Source organism: Symsagittifera roscoffensis, chromosome 6, assembly GCF_963678635.1.
Source record: "Symsagittifera roscoffensis chromosome 6, txSymRosc1.1, whole genome shotgun sequence".
NCBI classification, from domain to species: Eukaryota; Metazoa; Xenacoelomorpha; order Acoela; family Convolutidae; genus Symsagittifera; species Symsagittifera roscoffensis.
In genome coordinates, this window is record NC_087067.1 from 28573174 (window position 1) to 28593506 (window position 20333).

At 32.5% G+C, this 20333-nt stretch overlaps 1 protein-coding gene across 1 annotated transcript in view; it reads right to left on the minus strand.

Annotated features, from left to right (window-relative positions):
- LOC134848375 (uncharacterized) overlaps positions 1 to 20333 on the minus strand; it is a 56789-nt gene that overhangs the window by 24901 nt on the left and 11555 nt on the right. The window lies entirely within an intron of this gene.

Here is a 20333-nt window from a genome sequence, read left to right on the forward strand (position 1 = left end):
CTATCAACATGCTCAATATTGTCTGCCTACTGAGATTTTAATTTGATGAGAAACAATTCATGGAAAAGTTTCAAACACTATAGTGAAAACTCAAAATTTTTAGCTTTAGTTTAATCACAAAAAACACCAGCACAATTTCTTCAGTAGGAAGAACAACGCCAATTATTTCTCGAGTCGCAAGATATAAAAAAACTTATGAAAAATTAGAAAAGTCATTTTGTGTTTTTTAAAACATAAATTTTATTAGTTACTAACTAATCGTTCGAGAACAAGTTGCCTAATACATAATTAAATTTTTTTTCACTTGGTTTTCTGTTGTTGAGATGTTGGATATTGGGTGCTTTTTTGAAAAACCCTAAAACAATTGTGTGCGTTCGACTCGAGATTTGAAAATGAATAATCCAAAGTAATCGAAAGGCGAGTTTGTAGGTTTGATTATGTTGAAAGAAGACGAGTATTATGATATCGCATTAGGCGTCAATAATGTTCCAGAGCACTTGAAAGAAAATTCTGAAAGGTTACTGCCAATACTCAAAAAGACGATTCTAGATCGAATTGTTCCTAACGGTCAAAGAACTCAACTTACTATATCAAAGGTAGTCATGTCTAACAGTTGGTGCTCTTCCTTAGCTAGGTACTTTGGTGAAATAAAATCTACCCCTTTAAACATTGGTGTCTGAGTTTCGTTCTCGTTTTGAGTAATTTTGATATTTTCATAAAATTTAATCCCGCAAATCCTATCAAAGCTTTTAAAAAATTTTTAAGTCTTAATCGAAGATTTTGTGATATAGATATGGCCATGGTCGTTTTTTGACAAGTATTAAAACGAGTAGAAAACAATGCTAGTGGATATCACTTTTTCAACAAAAGAAACTTTTACAATAAGTTTATGTAGGCAAAGCAACTGCATCAAAAAAGTTTTTTTTCAGCACGATTCAAGACCTACGATGCCTTTGACAGCCAGGTTTTCGAAAGAAAAGGATGTCGAAGAAAACAATGTGTCGTGATGAGCCCTTATTAGTTGGATTTGTAACCTAAAACAATGCAAAAAAGCGAATGTTGGAGTTCACTTACAATTTTGTCAGGCAATTTCTACGCCCGCTAACCTTGCTCACTGAAATGGTTGCAGACTCAATGTATTTAGCGTTAACATGATCAACAATTTAGGTGAGTAGGACAGCTGAAGCAAAATGAAGCTTTTTTAAAAACGAATTGCAAACAAAGGGTATTATTATGGATTATTTACCAAAAATTGAGTGCAATTTCTTACCACGTGTTTGTTGCATTATAGATAAAACGTTTGATAACACAACACCTGCATCCTTTAATGAAGATTGGACCGGACCAAAAATGGTTTGCTTGAAAAGAAAAATTCATTGCGAGGACAGCAAAAACAATAATGAAATCAAAATGGTTATGGAAGGTTCGATCAGAAACCTTAACAACTCTCTCGAAAAAAACCAGAACAGACTGCAAACAGAAAAAAGTATCAGGATGTTATTCGAAGTTTTCTACTCATAAAAATTCAAATCAAGATTTATGAACAAATTTATATATTTTTAAATTGTTTCTGTTGTAAGCATCGAGTGTTAGGTAATCGTATTTGATAGATGATTGAAAACTATTGAACTTGTAAAACATATTGAACTTGTAAAATTGAAATCATGAGACCTTGATTGCATGCTTCCAAATGCTCTGGGTGAAATAATTCACCTCCAAACAAGCCAGTCTTTAAAAAACTGTTTTTTTTATTTTTATAATCGAATTGGTTGATTTCTATAAACTTATGATGTTAATGCATTTTTTGTCCTTTGACGTCAATTTTTTAATACCTTAAAATTTAAGTTTCAACTTATTTACTCAATTGTATGCTGAATTTTGAAAGACAAGTATTTACATTTGAATTCAATTGTTTCTTTGTAACTGTTCAAAACTATTTTCTAGACAAAAATTTTTCATATTTTTTCCATTTTTGTTTGAGGTGTTTATTTTTCTTTAGGTTGATATTGATTTTGGCATAAATTTTTGCTGAATGAATTCTTCGGCAACAAAAGAAAATTTGTTCTAAAAAACAGAAAATTTTCGAAATATTATTTTGATTTAAATAATTTGCAAACACAATTATCTTAAATAAACTGTTCACCAAAAAACCACTGCAAATTTAATCCCATAAATGCTGTTGGTATTCGAGAAACATCTCGACATCTTGATAGTCTGACAAGAAGCCTGAAATGTTTGATGTTTTTTAATGAGTTGAAGCATGAGTGAAGAGTTTAAAGCTTCGGTAAAAATTAGGGTGTCAGGATCCATACAATCGTTAAAAATATGATTCCGACAACTCGCTTTTAGTAAACTGTCTTCATTCATGACCAAAAATTTATAATTTTCGAGTAGAGCTAAAAATAATTGTACAATCTTTTTAAGTTAATGTCGGCCAATTAAATGCTAAAGAATGAGAGAAACAATGACAAGGCTCAATGTTTCAATTAAGGTTGTTTTAGAGTTTTCTAAGCAAATCAAGTGAATAATTAATGTTCAGAATTTTTTGCGACAATTAATTTTTTTCAAGTTGTAAACTACCTTCTCAAATAATATGGCATAAATCAATACTGGAAAGAGAACAGCTGGTGCTCTTCCTTAGCTAGGTACTTTGGTGAAATAAAATCTACCCCTTTAAACATTGGTGTCTGAGTTTCGTTCTCGTTTTGAGTAATTTTGATATTTTCATAAAATTTAATCCCGCAAATCCTATCAAAGCTTTTAAAAATTTTTTAAGTCTTAATCGAAGATTTTGTGATATAGATATGGCCATGGTCGTTTTTTGACAAGTATTAAAACGAGTAGAAAACAATGCTAGTGGATATCACTTTTTCAACAAAAGAAACTTTTACAATAAGTTTATGTAGGCAAAGCAACTGCATCAAAAAAGTTTTTTTTCAGCACGATTTAAGACCTACGATGCCTTTGACAGCCAGGTTTTCGAAAGAAAAGGATGTCGAAGAATACAATGTGTCGTGATGAGCCCTTATTAGTTGGATTTGTAACCTAAAACAATGCAAAAAAGCGAATGTTGGAGTTCACTTACAATTTTGTCAGGCAATTTCTACGCCCGCTAACCTTGCTCACTGAAATGGTTGCAGACTCAATGTATTTAGCGTTAACATGATCAACAATTTAGGTGAGTAGGACAGCTGAAGCAAAATGAAGCTTTTTTAAAAACGAATTGCAAACAAAGGGTATTATTATGGATTATTTACCAAAAATTGAGTGCAATTTCTTACCACGTGTTTGTTGCATTATAGATAAAACGTTTGATAACACAACACCTGCATCCTTTAATGAAGATTGGACCGGACCAAAAATGGTTTGCTTGAAAAGAAAAATTCATTGCGAGGACAGCAAAAACAATAATGAAATCAAAATGGTTATGGAAGGTTCGATCAGAAACCTTAACAACTCTCTCGAAAAAAACCAGAACAGACTGCAAACAGAAAAAAGTATCAGGATGTTATTCGAAGTTTTCTACTCATAAAAATTCAAATCAAAATTTATGAACAAATTTATATATTTTTAAATTGTTTCTGTTGTAAGCATCGAGTGTTAGGTAATCGTATTTGATAGATGATTGAAAACTATTGAACTTGTAAAACATATTGAATTTGTAAAATTGAAATCATGAGACCTTGATTGCATGCTTCCAAATGCTCTTGGTGAAATAATTCACCTCCAAACAAGCCAGTCTTTAAAAAACTGTTTTTTTTATTTTTATAATCGAATTGGTTGATTTCTATAAACTTATTATGTTAATGCATTTTTTGTCCTTTGACGTCAATTTTTTAATACCTTAAAATTTAAGTTTCAACTTATTTACTCAATTGTATGCTGAATTTTGAAAGACAAGTATTTACATTTGAATTCAATTGTTTCTTTGTAACTGTTCAAAACTATTTTCTAGACAAAAATTTTTCATATTTTTTCCATTTTTGTTTGAGGTGTTTATTTTTCTTTAGGTTGATATTGATTTTGGCATAAATTTTTGCTGAATGAATTCTTCGGCAACAAAAGAAAATTTGTTCTAAAAAACAGAAAATTTTCGAAGTATTATTTTGATTTAAATAATTTGCAAACACAATATATCTTAAATAAACTGTTCACCAAAAAACCACTGCAAATTTAATCCCATAAATGCTGTTGGTATTCGAGAAACATCTCGACATCTTGATAGTCTGACAAGAAGCCTGAAATGTTTGATGTTTTTTTAATGAGTTGAAGCATGAGTGAAGAGTTTAAAGCTTCGGTAAAAATTAGGGTGTCAGGATCCATACAATCGTTAAAAATATGATTCCGACAACTCGCTTTTAGTAAACTGTCTTCATTCATGACCAAAAATTTATAATTTTCGAGTAGAGCTAAAAATAATTGTACAATCTTTTTAAGTTAATGTCGGCCAATTAAATGCTAAAGAATGAGAGAAACAATGACAAGGCTCAATGTTTCAATTAAGGTTGTTTTAGAGTTTTCTAAGCAAATCAAGTGAATAATTAATGTTCAGAATTTTTTGCGACAATTAATTTTTTTCAAGTTGTAAACTACCTTCTCAAATAATATGGCATAAATCAATACTGGAAAGGGAAAGTGAACAGTGATCAGGTATCTTTGAATGAAAATTCTGGAACAAATGAAATCAATTAATTACCCGTTTGAAGGTACAACATTTTGCTCGTGCTATTACCGCGCTCAAGCTCACCCTACCACCCGAAGGGTTACGCTTGTTTTACCACCCACTACTTTTTTTGGAGCAGTTTTGAGTCGATTATCTCGAAGTCGTTTTTCATACTGTGCCCCAGATATTCATAGCGGAAAATTTTGTACAGTAGAACCTTGGCGTCGAATAAACGATCTCAATTTGGGAAGCAACTATTATAAAGCCTATTTAATTTGTAATTTAGGGTAGTCACAGAGAGGTCACAGCAAATAAATGAGCTTCGAAGCCAGGTTTCAAAAATTAATCATTCTCATAATTCCGGAAAGCTTACTAAAAAGCCTTAAAGCTCAGAAAATAAACGCTTTAGCAAAATAGGCTTGGTTGGTACTGATCCTGATAAAAAAAAAGCAGACATTGGCAGGTACAAAAGACACCCACTGAAAGGAAAACAAACAGACTCCCTGTGTTTAATATAAAGGGGCACTGCAAAAACATTTTCATCAACAGGTTGATAATTGTTCCTGCAAAAAATTGAAGCATAACTAAGCAACCAATTAATTGATAATTCATGTCCACATCGTTCTGCTACTGTATTTTTATAGGTTGTGTCTTTTCAAGGTGAATTATTAGCTTTCGTAATGTACTCAATCAGACATGAGGGCTTAATTGACATGAAGAAAAACAGATCACCAGTAAGATGAACCGAGAATAGACCTTAAAATCAGGAAAGCTTTTGGGTGAGGTTTTGACAATGGTCACAACAAAAACAATTGTAATGAATTTGAAGATTTGGTAAAACGAGAAAGGAAAAGCTAAATGCGAAACCACGCTCACAAGGAGCAACAAAACAGGCTGAGAGCATCCAACAGCTAACGGAGTTGCCTGCACAAATTCTTGGAATGCAAATGAGATGTCACCTCTGAACCAAATGAAGCACCAAAGCGAAGCGCGATCAAGAATACAGTTCTGATGACCGATTCAATTTCACCTAGTCAATTAAAGATGGATTTGATCATTTCCGGTCGAAGATATCCGAATGCAGAGAGCGTGTGGGGCCAAGGAGTCAAAGAACCAGGAAATGACGGGGAAAGAACAAGGTCCAAGGAGGAGCATTATTTTCTTTCTCGGAGCCGCTAGGATCGGATAACTAAAACTTTGAAGGATCGGTTTTCCGTATCCAAGCCACAAGGACAATGCTGACGAAGACGCCCCCTTGTAGTCAACTGGAAGTAAGATCCATTGGAATGAAAACGATGACATCGAGTGCAGAGACATTGTTTGATATGGCCAAGATAACATGTACTCTTGGGGATGGAGGCCTACAGAACGGACTGCAAGCAGCATGCGTATGACGGAGGAAATGAAATAACTGAAAGCTCTAATTATTCTGTAGATAGCGGGATAGACAAAAAGTCACTCATTGGAAAACCTTGTTCAAAATTGACAATAAATGCTCGGGAAAAAAAGGACACCATATGAGAATCAGGTCAATTTTGGACAAATCAGAGGTGAAGTACTCTTAAGGCGAATTGCCCCATGCGAAGAAGCAGATAAAAGAGGATTAGAAAAAAACTGGGTGCAAAGAGCCGAGGTTGAGGAGAGAAACCTCACTGAACTAAAAAAGGAATCAAAGAAAACTACACAAACAGTTCAGAGAGAGCTAAGCATACTCTTGGGCAGGTCTGATGAAAAGCCTACAGAAAGAGGCGACGGTAGAAAATTAATCAGAAGAAAAACGGCATGCCTGAGCTGAAGTTTCATGCCTCAGGAGAAAAGTCACAGAGCTCTGATGGAGATAACGAGAACCCGCAATGAGTTGGATCCCGTCTTGGAAGTCTGAGCAGGACTTTCACAGTACAAGAGATAGCAGCCGACATTTACAGTAGTTTATGATAACGTCTGAAACCATGTGCTAGACCAGGGTGATCACTCGGTCGTTAATCAGCGACACGTCGCTAATAGTCGCTAAAAGGTTGCCACTTCCGTGGAAGTTGCTGTTTTTGTTGCGTACTTTTTGTTAGCATTTGCTTTGTCTGTTGTTTGGGTTTTTGTTGTGTACTACTTGTTTGCTTAATTACTAAGTTATACATTACCAAATTTTCCAGATACCATGGGCAACAATAAACTGACCCAGAAAATTTTGAGCTTTGAAAAATTGGAAACTTTGAAAAATTTAAGGAAATCTTGAAAAATTGAGATTACGTAAGTCGCCAAAACTTTTCTATGAGGTCGCTTTTTTCTGTCATAAGAGTGGCCACCCTCTGCTAGACCGTACTTTGAAATCATTTATGACTTATAGGCCAAGTTCGACATGAGGTTGCCAGTACAAAGGACAAAGAAAGCCCACATATTTCGAGGAGGACGCAGATTAATATTTAGACATTTATACAAAGGTGACGAATACCAAATTGTCAATGGTGAATCTAACCGGTAGTAACGCGTGTAGAGCTATCCTGTTTTTTGTAGGGTTATCCTTTGTTCAGAATTGCATGTAAGCAAAAACAGCAGAGTACTGCGGCAATCTAGGCCAAATAGCTGAATATTTTAGGCCCCGACCTACCATTGAGCGGTGAGATTTTTAAAAAGCAAAAGCAACAAAAATAAGAGACATCTGACTAGATTTTAGACAACTTCGAGCACCTCTGGAGATGCAGCGAAGTAGTATATGTTGGATGAATTCAGCCGGGAGGGGGGGGGGTGTGAGGACCTCCATGTATTAACATAGGCTATAGAGTATCCGGTTCTCACCCTACATAACATGAGGAGTAGATTTCCCATTGTATTTAGATAGGGAGTACCACTGGTAAGGTTTCATGGTTTGGGTGATTGTAAGAGAATGTTAAGAAAAACGTGGAAATGTTCAGTTTTTTTCGCAAAAATTTTGGCGCGCGTTAACTAATGGGTAAATACTTTTGGTGTATTACGTGAGACTATATATTCCAGTGTGTTTTTTTTTTGTCAAACTTTTTGTCAAATTTTCATAAAAGTCAAAGAACTAGACTATTTATTCAAAAATCAGCATTTTTTCGTTGATTACATACAAAAAACTCAATTAACTTGATGAAAAAATTTGCAGAGATGTAATTTTTATTAACTTTCCTTCTTTTGTTACTTATATCAGCAATATTTCTTATTTTTAGTGCAAACAATGTTTGGTCATTTATTTTTGCGATTGCTTTGGTATATTTTTTTTTATTTGGAAGATTTAAGTTCTTAAAAGGTTCCTCTGATTGGATACGACAACCAAAACAAAAATGAACATTTTTGTGATTGGAAACGACAATGCCTAAAATGGAACTTTGTTTCTTATTGGACACGAATAATATTTAAAAATTCCATAAAAGAAAGCTGGAATCTGATTACACACGATTACAATCCAAATAAGGAAAATCAATTCTGATTGGTTAAACCTACACATTACAGTTGAAGGTACCCCTCACTCCTAACTAAAAATCATTTTGTTTTCAACTAAACCACCGTCAACTACATCCTTTCTCAGCTCTAAAAACCCTAATTTCAACTTATCTTTCGTCATCTACCCCCTCTCTCAGCTCTTTTTTGTTTTTACTCTTTCACTCAATTAATTGCTCAAAATGATCTTCTCAGTGCAAAACAGCAACCTGATGTACTCTGTAGAAATTTCGCCTGATCTAGTACAAATTCAAGTTCGAGAAACAGTCTCTGATGTTTTTCTGGCCCGAATGCACATCCCAATCCAAGTCTGGCACATAATGGAGGTGATGCGCTGGGATTTCAACGAACATCATATAACGCAAGTACCCATGAGAGAGAACCAACTTGTAGAAATGCAAATGATGGAGGAAGTGTCTGAGCATGTAGGAATGAACTACCCCGAAACTCTTGACTCTAGATATGTGGCTCAACAATTTGACGATTTCCTTTTTCCCTGGGTAGAGGGGTCTGTGGACAATCCAATTATCATCGAAGAGGATGAGGGTTTCTCAGAAACAATGACATCTCCAACTCCACAACAACCAGCAGCAATGGAACCTCGTCCAGCTCTGCGTTCTATAAAGATCTCTTCTGCTGCTGGACAGCTCTTTGCTTAAAAAAATTTTGTGAATAAAAATTGTTTGGTTTTAACTTTGTTCTTTGTAATTAAGTAATTTCTTCAATTTCTTTCTAATTATGGGAATAGATGAGAGGTTCAGTGTAAGCTACTGAAAAACAATTAGAATACAACCTTAATTAGCGCTCCGAATTCACACAGATGTTAAAAATCCTGATTAATTTTTGCAACCATATTAGAAAAACACTAGAAAAATTACACACAAGTAAAGAATACCTGATGGTTCGTTGCATGTTGTCAAAATGACTCAAACATTTTTCGCAATTTTCGCATATTGTCAAAAAAATTGAAACAATTTTTGCATTTTGTTGAAAAATATGTAACTTTTTGCATTTTTATAAAGAAAGTGAAACACTTTTTGCTTTTGTAGGAAAAAAAAGAAACACTTTTTGCACTTTGACGAAAGAACTGAAACACTTTTCGCATTTTGTCAAAAAAAGTGAAACACTTTTTGCATTTTGTCAAAAAAACTGAAAAACTTTTCGCATCTTGTCAAAAGAAGTGGAATAATTTCCGCATTTTCTAGAAAAAAAGTGAAACACTTTTTGCATTTGTAGGAAAAAAGCAATAATTTTCACATGCGCTTGAATAAATTTAAACCTTTTTCACATTTTGCTGAAAAAAAATGAAACACTTGTATTCTGTTCAAACAAAGAAACAATTTCCCATTTTTTCGAAAAAAATGAAACACTTTTCGAGTTTTGTACAAAAATTGAGGAACACTTGAACATTGTATCCTGTTCAAACAAATGAAACAATTTTCCATTTTGTCGAAAAAAATTAACCGCTTTTCGAGTTTTGTAGCAAAAATTGAGGAACATTTTTAGCATCTTGCCCAAATAAACCCTTAATTGCACAGTTAATTGTTAGTCGTACTGAAATTCTTGTTAAAAATTTAACCCATTAGAAAACTAATTTTTGCATGTCTGTTGATCAGAAACAATAGAAAGACAAAGTATTAACTTAGAAATAGCGCTAAGAGTCGTCAACATAGAAATTTTCCAAGTAATAAGTCAACACGTTTTGACATTAAAATTTTGATTTTTTCGTTTAATCATTTGAGAAATTAAATTGAAATTTTGCATAATTTTTGAAAAAACCAACAAAAAACATGCACTTTAAAAAAAAATCTCAGGTAGTTTAGCTCACTTGTTGAAAACTAAAAACGACTTTTTCCAATTCGACAAAACATTTCGAATTTTTTTACGCATCTTGCAAAACTTCTTGAGAGAATTTTTGGCACTCTGAATAATATAGTTAATAAAACCTTTTTATAGATAAAACAATTAATTTTGACAAGACTCTTATAGCAATTTTTCAATTATCATTAAAAAAATTATTTAAAAAAAGACAATCCGAGGCTCTTACATGATTCTCGACAGAATTAAGAACGTGTCTTTTGATTATTTAGTCAATAAAAAAGTAATTCCGCCTGAAAAAATGACGTCATTACTTTTTAATTTTCATAGAACAGTAAAAGTTGTAGAATAATTTCACCAAAGCAATCGATGTCAATATTTAAAAACTTCCAGAATCTTCTAATTTTAGAATCTACGGAATCAGTCCTCAAATTTTATAAGAAGTCATTAGACATTAAATTCTAAATTTTTCTGAATCTTCTAAATTCTAGAATTATCTAATAAAAAAAACCAATGAGAATTCCAGAACTAACTCTAAGGTTATGAGATTGATGAAAAAGTGTGTGGAATTTATTTAATTTGGTGTTCTTAAATCTTAATAAAGATACTCAACCAAGGTTGTAAATAAAAGGAATAGTTTTCAAGGAAATTTTTTCCTCTTGAAAAACCTTAGTCAACAAAAATTTCTTAATCTACAAAATTTGCTTATAAGTAATTTGAATCAACCTGTTGAAAAACTTGTGTTAAAAATTTTTTGAATAAGTTCAGATAATTTTATGAGAGTTTCAACAAAATCTACAGGTGGAAATATTATATTTCTTTTCTTCGAAATTTTTCTACTGTTTAGTTCATTCTATCAACATGAGTAGAATATAAAATATAAAAAAAACGGAAACCAATCTCAAACTTTGAAACCAATCGTAATAGAACGGGCGAGTCACCTTCGAGAAAAGAAGTACGGGTTTTCAATTGATTCGAATGAGAACAATGTTGATGAAATTGTGGATCTGGGATACGGAAATAATTTTCATTTGCTTGCAAGTGAACATTTACTACAAATGACTATTTGTAATTTTGAAGAAATGGTTGAATTTGACATATTTTACAGAGATTCATAGAAGTGTTTCAGTCTCTTAAGACTTTTTCTACATGATTGGCGAAAAGATGAAACAATTCGTGAAAGAAAGTACAAGAAGGAAAAATTATGGTTTCAACAGGATAATTTAGCTCTGTTGAGAAGAAAACACAAGGTGGCCTATGAAGAAGAAAGTGACAAGCAACTCGAAAATTAATTTTTTTATTTTATTTTTCCCGATAAATTGTAAATTTTTCTTTGTTTTTAATTGAATTAAGTGTTCCTGAACCAAAGCTTAGTTTTTAAAGATTTATTAGTGTAGATTGTTAAGAGCCCATTTCAAGACAATTGATTATTTTATCACAAAGCTTACATACTCACTACGCACAGAACCATGACAATCAATAAAGGAATAAATAGTCTTGAACAAATCAGATTCATATTTTGAGTTTTGAACTTTTCGATTTCTATCCAGAAACGCTGAAACAAGAGTGTGTGTGGAAGCCAGTTTCTGGTTGGAACATAAATAATTCCTCTTAAATTTTGTTCAGAATTAGTCGTTTCTTTGCAATACTAGGCATCTTTTTGGCTCTTTTCTATCGTAAGTTATGTTGAACTGCTCGAGTAAACTGATTGAAGGTGTTCTCCACTTGACGCAACGAAACTTGAATAGAATCTGTGTTTGAACAAAGTGTAAAGACAGTCAGTTTCTTGATATATGTATACATATTTATCTATTTTCCGCAAAATTTGGCTATGAGATGTTCCTATTAAAACCATATGGATCTTACGATTCTCCAAAGAACATCAGGAATTGTGAGTGGAGACGCAATAATCATGTGTTACTATGAATTTTTCGTATAAATCACTGGAAACGGAAATAAATAGCGATTTTTCACAGTAATCTGAATAAAAGCTGGGAAGAGCTTGACACATAGCAGCAGCCATCTGGAACAATGATTTTTGCTCAGAATTGCGGATTTAAATAGTAGAGATAACGCCTGAGCGATTTCGACACATGGAAATTTCATACAAAACTATCCATATTTGGTACTTCTTTCATATATGGAAATCATGATGAGTCATATTGTTTACTTCCCTTTTCATTTAATCTCAAAATCAATTTTCTCACTTCTCTTCATCTGATCAATTTGCTCTTCAAAAACGCACTCAAGGAAAGACACTAGTCCCAATTATATTGAGTTCTCAAAAAATCAAACAAGAATTGCGAGATTTGCTTGGTCTCAGAAATCCTACAAGGGGAAAACATACTTTGAACCCTGCTTTCAACTTTTAAAAATTAATGATTTGGGACAACTTGAAAAGTCCCAACAAGTCTAATAATCACGATGCTGACAACCCTATACTCGTTCTTATATTGGAACTCACTTCTGATAAGGAGTCAACTATGGATCAGGAGCTTGCTAACTGCAACAAAGTGTATGACATAGCAACTTACAATGAAAAACAAGTTTGCGTAACGATCAAGAATTACAATGTTAACAAACCTCCCTACATTCAGATTCGATTCTTTGCTGCAAAAGAGAATGAAGCAATGAAAGAAGTTGCCTATGTCAACTATATTTTGAACGAATTCAAAGAACTGTTCCAATTTTTGGGATACTTTAAGTTTGTTGATAATTGTAAACCTCAGTAAGCCTTTGTGATGTTTTGTATTTTTGGTTTTTTTGTCACTGATGTGCAAATTTAAGGCTAGGATATCTGAGATATCTGACAAAACACACAATTTAATCAAAATTGACATACAACATTAACCAATCGTCAATTGATTTTCCAGTAAATGTGTAAGAAACTACAGAAAAACTTATTCAACTACTAATTTTATCTAAACTCAAGTAATTTTTGTCTTTGTTGAACAAAACTATAAACAAGAATGTAGTTAAAAACCTTTTCAAAAATTTTCGAATTTCTGTATTTCATTGGTTGTTTTCAACTTTTGGTCTAAATTTAAGATTTTGATTGATTACATGAACTTCCTAAAAGCTAATTAGACTCTGAATACGGGGAAACATTTTATGGTGATAACAAAGTCAATTAAAATTGATGCAACAATTCAAGTTTCTTTGTTAATTTCAGTAGAAAAATGATTAAAATTTTTTTTTACAATCTGTGAATACTTCACTCTGATTGGTTATTACCACAAATATTGCCTGTGAAGGAATGCTCGATTGGTTATTATCAAAACTATTGAAAGATCCATGAGAAGTAGAACTCAAATCTGATTGGCTGAATTTGATTTTGTTGATTGTTCCATGACCATTGAAGCTCGATTGGTTGATATCAAAAAGAGAAAAACATTTCTAATAAGTAAAGCTCGATTCTGATTAGTTGATACTTTTCAAACTCCATGGTTGGATTGAATCAGTTTTTTAGCTAAGCTAAATAGAAGATCCTTTCTGATTTTGTTTCAAAATAAAAACAATTGGTTAATAAATGTGCTGTTTGTAATCATTTTTGTTCGTTTTTTGAGGCTATTCAACTCTTTATATCTAAATACTTGGGACATTCTAATTTCTCCCATTTATTCACAAGATCTTTTTTGAGATGCCGTCACTGATTAGAAATGAAAGAGTTGCATGTCATGAATGTGGCAGAGATTACACTCGCTCACACGCATCAAGACATTGAAAGCATTGTGGTGTTTTAAAGTGTTCCAATTGCAACTTTTATACTTATAGCAACGAGAAACTCATTTATCATTTCCAGACGAATCATTCTTTTTTCGTACATATTGTTAAATTATGTGCTCAGCAGGCTCCAAACACACTTCAAGAGAAGGTAAAATTAAAATTTTTCAGTTAAAATCTAAAAATTACCATGAGAATTATTATGTTTTTAAAAATCTGAAATACATTTGTTATGAATTTGAAAAAATTTAGTAAGTTGACAGTTTTTTCATCACAATTCTTGATTTGTCATTTTTGATTCAAAAGTTCTCATTGATGATAAAACCAGCACGTGAAACTTTTAATGGAAATAAATCCGAAAATCTGTAATCTACAGTAAAAATATTGGTTGCAAGTTTAGGTAGATTTTGTTGCGATAAATAGTCCTTTTTCCCCTGTGTGCGTTCTTTGCCCATCGGCAAAACCCTCAAAACAGCAGCTCCACTGGGCAAAAAACTCAATTAGGGGTTAAATTAGTTCATGATAGGTTTCGTGAAATGCGTGTTAAAACTAGTCTCATCAAAACATTACCTTTTTCTCTATAAGACGAGAACGAGATATGAAGTGTATTTTTTTTTAATAGATGAAACAGAAAAATATACCATCTCGATAGAAATAAAATACAGTGTATGTTTTCATTGCATGTCTCTTTGCCATATAATTTGCTCCCACAATTTGTGGTGTAAAAATGTGAAAACCTGTTAGGCAGTAGCTACACCAGCAGGAATCGTTCCTGAGGAGCGCAGCGACGAGCACCATTGGGTTATTTATTGCCCGCTAAATCAAACAGCCATGCCTCAGTGCTTTGTAGAACTGAAATGATTAGTCTCTTGGGTCACTGATTGCAGTCTTGACGCGAATCAAGAAAGTGGTTTATATAGTTTCTGGAACACTGATTGGTTTCAAACGCACATCCGCAAGTATATAAGTGCATTTCCGACGAAGCATTGATCGTCTGATTTATCAAAATGAGTCAAGTCAAAAGTGTATTGCGGAGTTTCAAGTAATAATATTCCAGACGATTCTGCAAACTAGGGCATCAACACAAGTTCTATGCTTCGCTTAAGAGAGTTGCATGAATAATTTAGTCGATGTATTTCAAACAGGTTTTTAAACAAATAGTCGATTTTGTTGCGATAAATAGTCCTTTTTCCCCTGTGTGCGTTCTTTGCCCATCGGCAAAACCCTCAAAACAGCAGCTCCACTGGGCAAAAAACTCAATTAGGTGTTAAATTAGTTCATGATAGGTTTCGTGAAATGCGTGTTAAAACTAGTATCATCAAAACATTACCTTTTTCTCTATAAGACGAGAACGAGATATGAAGTGTAATTTTTTTTTAATAGATGAAACAGAAAAATATACCATCTCGATAGAAATAAAATACAGTGTATGTTTTCATTGCATGTCTCTTTGCCATATAATTTGCTCCCACAATTTGTGGTGTAAAAATGTGAAAACCTGTTAGGCAGTAGCTACACCAGCAGGAATTGTTCCTGAGGAGCGGAGCGACGAGCACCATTGGGTTATTTATTGCCCGCTAAATCAAACAGCCATGCCTCAGTGCTTTGTAGAACTGAAATGATTAGTCTCTTGGGTCACTGATTGCAGTCTTGACGCGAATCAAGAAAGTGGTTTATATAGTTTCTGGAACACTGATTGGTTTCAAACGCACATCCGCAAGTATATAAGTGCATTTCTGACGAAGCATTGATCGTCTGATTTATCAAAATGAGTCAAGTCAAAAGTGTATTGCGGAGTTTCAAGTAATAATATTCCAGACGATTCTGCAAACTAGGGCATCAACACAAGTTCTATGCTTCGCTTAAGAGAGTTGCATGAATAATTTAGTCGATGTATTTCAAACAGGTTTTTAAACAAATAGTCAAAAAGTTAAAAGTTTTTCGAAAAATTTTCCAGTGACTAGCTCAACTTCTTCAGTAGAAAAGCTTATTTTCGTTTGACCAGCTTGCTTCATTTTGGTGCGAATCCGCGTTTCACTCAAAAACTCTGTTGAAAGGCGGATTCGCACCAAAATGAAGGAAGCTGGTCAAATGAAAGTAAGCTTTTATACTGAAGAAGTTGAGCTAGTCAATGGAAACTTTTTCAAAAAAGTTTTAACATCACTAACTTTTAGACTATTTGTTCAAAAATCAGTTTGAAATACATCGACTAAATTATTTATGTCAAGTTTTACATCTGGCAAACGTCTAGTAATGCTGCAAAAACATTCAAATATTATCTAGACCCAATTAAAACAGAAACGATGTAAGCATATAAAATAACAAAGACTGAGACGTCACATGAAACATAGACACAAACGCTAAAAACTGAATCATAAAACAAAAACTTAATAAAATGCAAACCCAGACACTCAATTTTTTTTCATGATTTGATACAGGTTTTTGTGCATTGAAGATGATCGTGAGTCGATCAGTAAAAAACAAAACAACGGAAGAGCCTATGATTCAAAAATTCGAGACAAGGAACATTTATTCGATTACTGTTTTGAATTTGATACAAATACAAAGTCTAGATTTGTCAGATTATCTTTTAAGGGATTATCCAAGTTTAATAGGTTTCCGGTTGCTCAAATTACAATATCCCAAAAATGAAAAAAAAACATGTATTTTTTGGTAACTTCTTTTTTTACTGGTTAGAAATAGAAAAAATCGAAAAAATTTTGAGCGAAATTTCAAAGTTTGAATTGAGTATTGAGAAATAATATAAACCAGACAAAAAATCTCGCTTTGGTGTCGAACGTATATGTTGGTTATAATAGAAAAACTCGTTAAAACCGATTGTTTTGGAAGTTTCGTAAACATAGTTTAGTTCTGATTTACAAAGAGTTTTTACAATCTGAGAATACTTCACTCTGATTGCTTATTACACAAATATTACCTGTGAAGGAATGCTCGATTGGTTGATATCAGAACTATTGAAAAATTCATGAGAAGTAGAACTCAATTCTGATTGATTGACTTGAAATTTGTTGAACGTTCCATGATCCTTGAAGCTCAATCCTGATTGGTTGATACTTTTGAAACTCCATGCTTAGATTGAATGATTTTTTTCAACAAGGCTAAATAGACAATTCACTCTGATTTTGTTTCTTGTTAAAACCAATTGGTTAATAAATTTGCTGTTTTTCTCACTTTTATTCGTTTTTTGAGGCTAATTACATAATTATTTAGGTAGACAAACACAGAAACAACAAGCTTACATACAAATAGACAAATAAATACACAACTTTTCAGGCACTGAAATACATTTAATCATAGATAGCAACCTAAAACCATACACCTACAACCGGTATGTTTTGTGTACTTAAATAGCAATTAGAAAAATAACCATGCATCTTCTTGACAAATGAATCTGAAAAATTAGATTGAGTGTTTATGGCCATGTCCATAGTTTCAGCAAATATCTCAAATTGGCTCATCAATAAATTGTAATCATATTGTTGATTTACTTCTAAGGGAAAAACATACATAAGTTACATTCGTACACACAAAACACGCACACAAACGAAAACTGTGTACTTTTAGTGTCTGATGATAAAACTTGGAAAACTTCAGAAAATGAGACGCTTAAAACACATTGAGCTTCAGTTCAAGTTGAAATTCCAGTTAGATTTGCACATTGTTAATTTCTTCGAAACGCTCAATTTATACTCGGGCGTTCAAAAAGATTCAAAGATGAAAACGTACATAAAAAAATTAAAAACTATAAAAAGTAACAAACATGAGCTAAAAGACACAAGCAATTAAGCCACTTTAAAATCAGATACACATGAATGTAGAATTTTAGACTAAAACACACTTTACATACCTTATACATCTATATAGACGGTCAGAAAAGTTAATGAAACATACGTACATACATGCAGATATACATACATCAGTACAAACAGGCTTGTTTGTTTCACATAAGTATATACTAATAACAAACAAAGCTACGCACATTAGATACATGCAAGCATACTAAAGTCCAAGCGAACATACCGATATGCAAACTTTCATAAATCGATACTCAACAACATTTTACATGTGTTAGAGAAAAAAAATAAACAAAATAAAATAACAAAAGAAGGAAAGTTAGCACAAGTAAAACTTCCAAAGTTTTTCTTAAAAATAAGTGAATTTTTGTGTGTGTAATTAAAAGAAATGGTCAATTTTTGAGTAGATTTTCAATTTGTTTGATTTTGATGTAAAATTGAGAAGACAGCTCAAAGTTGATAATTTTTTCAAAGCAAAGAAATCTTACTCCAAATGGATGCAGGATCATGCAGGTTTTTGAACTTAAGAAATCTTGAAGGAATTGAACAAATAGAGAATTTAGACAAATTTGGGTATCGAATAGGGGCTAGAAAGAGTCTTTGATATTTTAGCAAAATACTTTTTGATTAATTAAAACTTCGAGATTGAATATTTTTTTCCCTTTCAGGTATCATTCAGTACTAAGCTTAAAGTTTGATACGCACTACGTGGATCAAAAGTAAGTTCATTTATTGAGTAAATTTCTCTGAAAAAAAAACATTTTTTTGTCGGAAAACTCCATTTTGTAGTAAAAAATTGTCAAAAAAAAGATGAAGAAAGTAAGAGTCAACCACTATTTTGTCAAAAGGAAAATCTATTGAAAATTTTTTTCTTGTAAGTTCATTGAGGAAATTCAAGTCTATTCTGACATAAGACTTCTAAAAAATTAATAGTAAACAATTTTTAACAAACTCTTTTCAAAAATGCTCAGTTCTGATAGGTTAACTTCGATTAGGCTTGGTTATTTTTTTTAACCAGCAGCAAATAAGATTAAATGATTCTGAGTTTCTTACGCCAAAAAAATTGTTCTATACTTTGCATAACAACTTGAAAAAAGATCAAAGTAAATAGAAACTTCCGAAAAAAATATATGGGAAACTTAACATCTCCCACTTTGATGTATACCTTGATGTATCAATTATTTTTTTTAGTACTTGCAAATTGTCGCATATTTTTAGATGCCGTAGCTGAAAAGTAACAAAAAAGTCATGTATGGAGACTGTGGAGATTATGTAATTGAAAACATTTTGCATAATCCAGGCATTACTATTTTTAATCAAGTATCATCTATGTTTTTTTTAAACCACTTGCTATTCCTGTAGAACAAAAAACTAATACGATCCTCGCCAAGGTCATCACTGTACCGTTTTGTTTTTTTTTGAAGAAAAATCCCTTTAGAAAAAAACATACCTATTTCAAACCTTGAGAATGTTTTTGAAAGAGAAAATTTTCTAGCTAAACTACACACTTTTATGATAGCCAGCGACAAAGAGTTGTATTAAAATTTTTTTTCCAAAATGCAATTATTTTGCTCACATGTTTATTGTTAAGAATTACTAAAAAAATATATTTTTCCAGTACTTAGCATCTGATTTAACTCTAGGGAGTTCATGTAAGCAATCAAAATCTCAAATTAGGGAAAATTTTTTTGAAAACAACCAATGAAATACAATAATTTGATAATTTATAAGAGTTTCTGATAAAATCCCAATTCTGTTTGTAATATTCTTCATATAAAACAAAATTTTATTTCAATTTAGAATGAAACAGCAACTGAGCATTCATACATTCATACGTTTTTGTAGACAATTATGGAAAACTAACTGATTTTGCATTTCGTTTTAAGAAACTTTTGATTCGTTTGTTTGTTTCGTCAGAGATTTTCTCAAATCTTCAACGTTTTAACTCTAAATGTACAGTTCAGTCAGAAAAAAAGTTTTGTATCAATTATTTTTCAATTAACAAACATACATATCATAACAACTAATTACTGTGTCTTACGGTTATCAACAAACTTAAAGTCTCCCGAAGTTTGGTAAATATCTTTGAATTCGTCAAAGTATAGTTTTCATAGTCAGCTTGTTTCGAAACTTCATTTTCCGTTGCTGTGAAGACTCGAATCTGAATGTAGGGTGGCTTGTTCGCATTTGACTTCTTGATTTCCACTCACACTCTCCTAATGTTGTTTGTTGCTTTTTTGTATACTCTATTACAGATGTCGAGCACCTGATCCATAGTTGACGCCTTGCCAGACTGGCTTCATATATAGATTCGCGTCCAATGATTTCAGCATCATCAATAACAGTTTTCCGTTTTGCTGACATTCTTTTACCCATGATAGACTTACTGGAGCTTTTTGATGCGTCCCAACTCATTTTTTTCCGTTTGTAGGATTTTTGGAACCAAGCAAATCTCCCCATTCTTGGATGATTTTTCGAAATTCTAGTGTAATCTGGTGTAATCTGGAGTACATTATGATAAGCAAACTGATGAGGAGAAATGAGAAAAAATACTGTGAGTTTACACGAAAAAGGAAGCCATTATTATTAATCATCATGTTATCCATATATGGAAGTAGTACCGAATATGGAATGATTTGTATGAGACTTCCATGTATGGAAACTGCGTATGCGTTACTTCTACTAAATAAATCCACATTGCTCTGCAAACATCATGCTTCCAGATGGCCACTGCTCTGTGCCAAGCTCTCCCCAGCTTTTATTCAGGTTATGATAAAAATTCACTATTTATTTCTGTTTCTTACAAGTTTTTTTTGAAAAATACAATTTAACAACAAGTTTAACCCAATATTTTTGTGTGC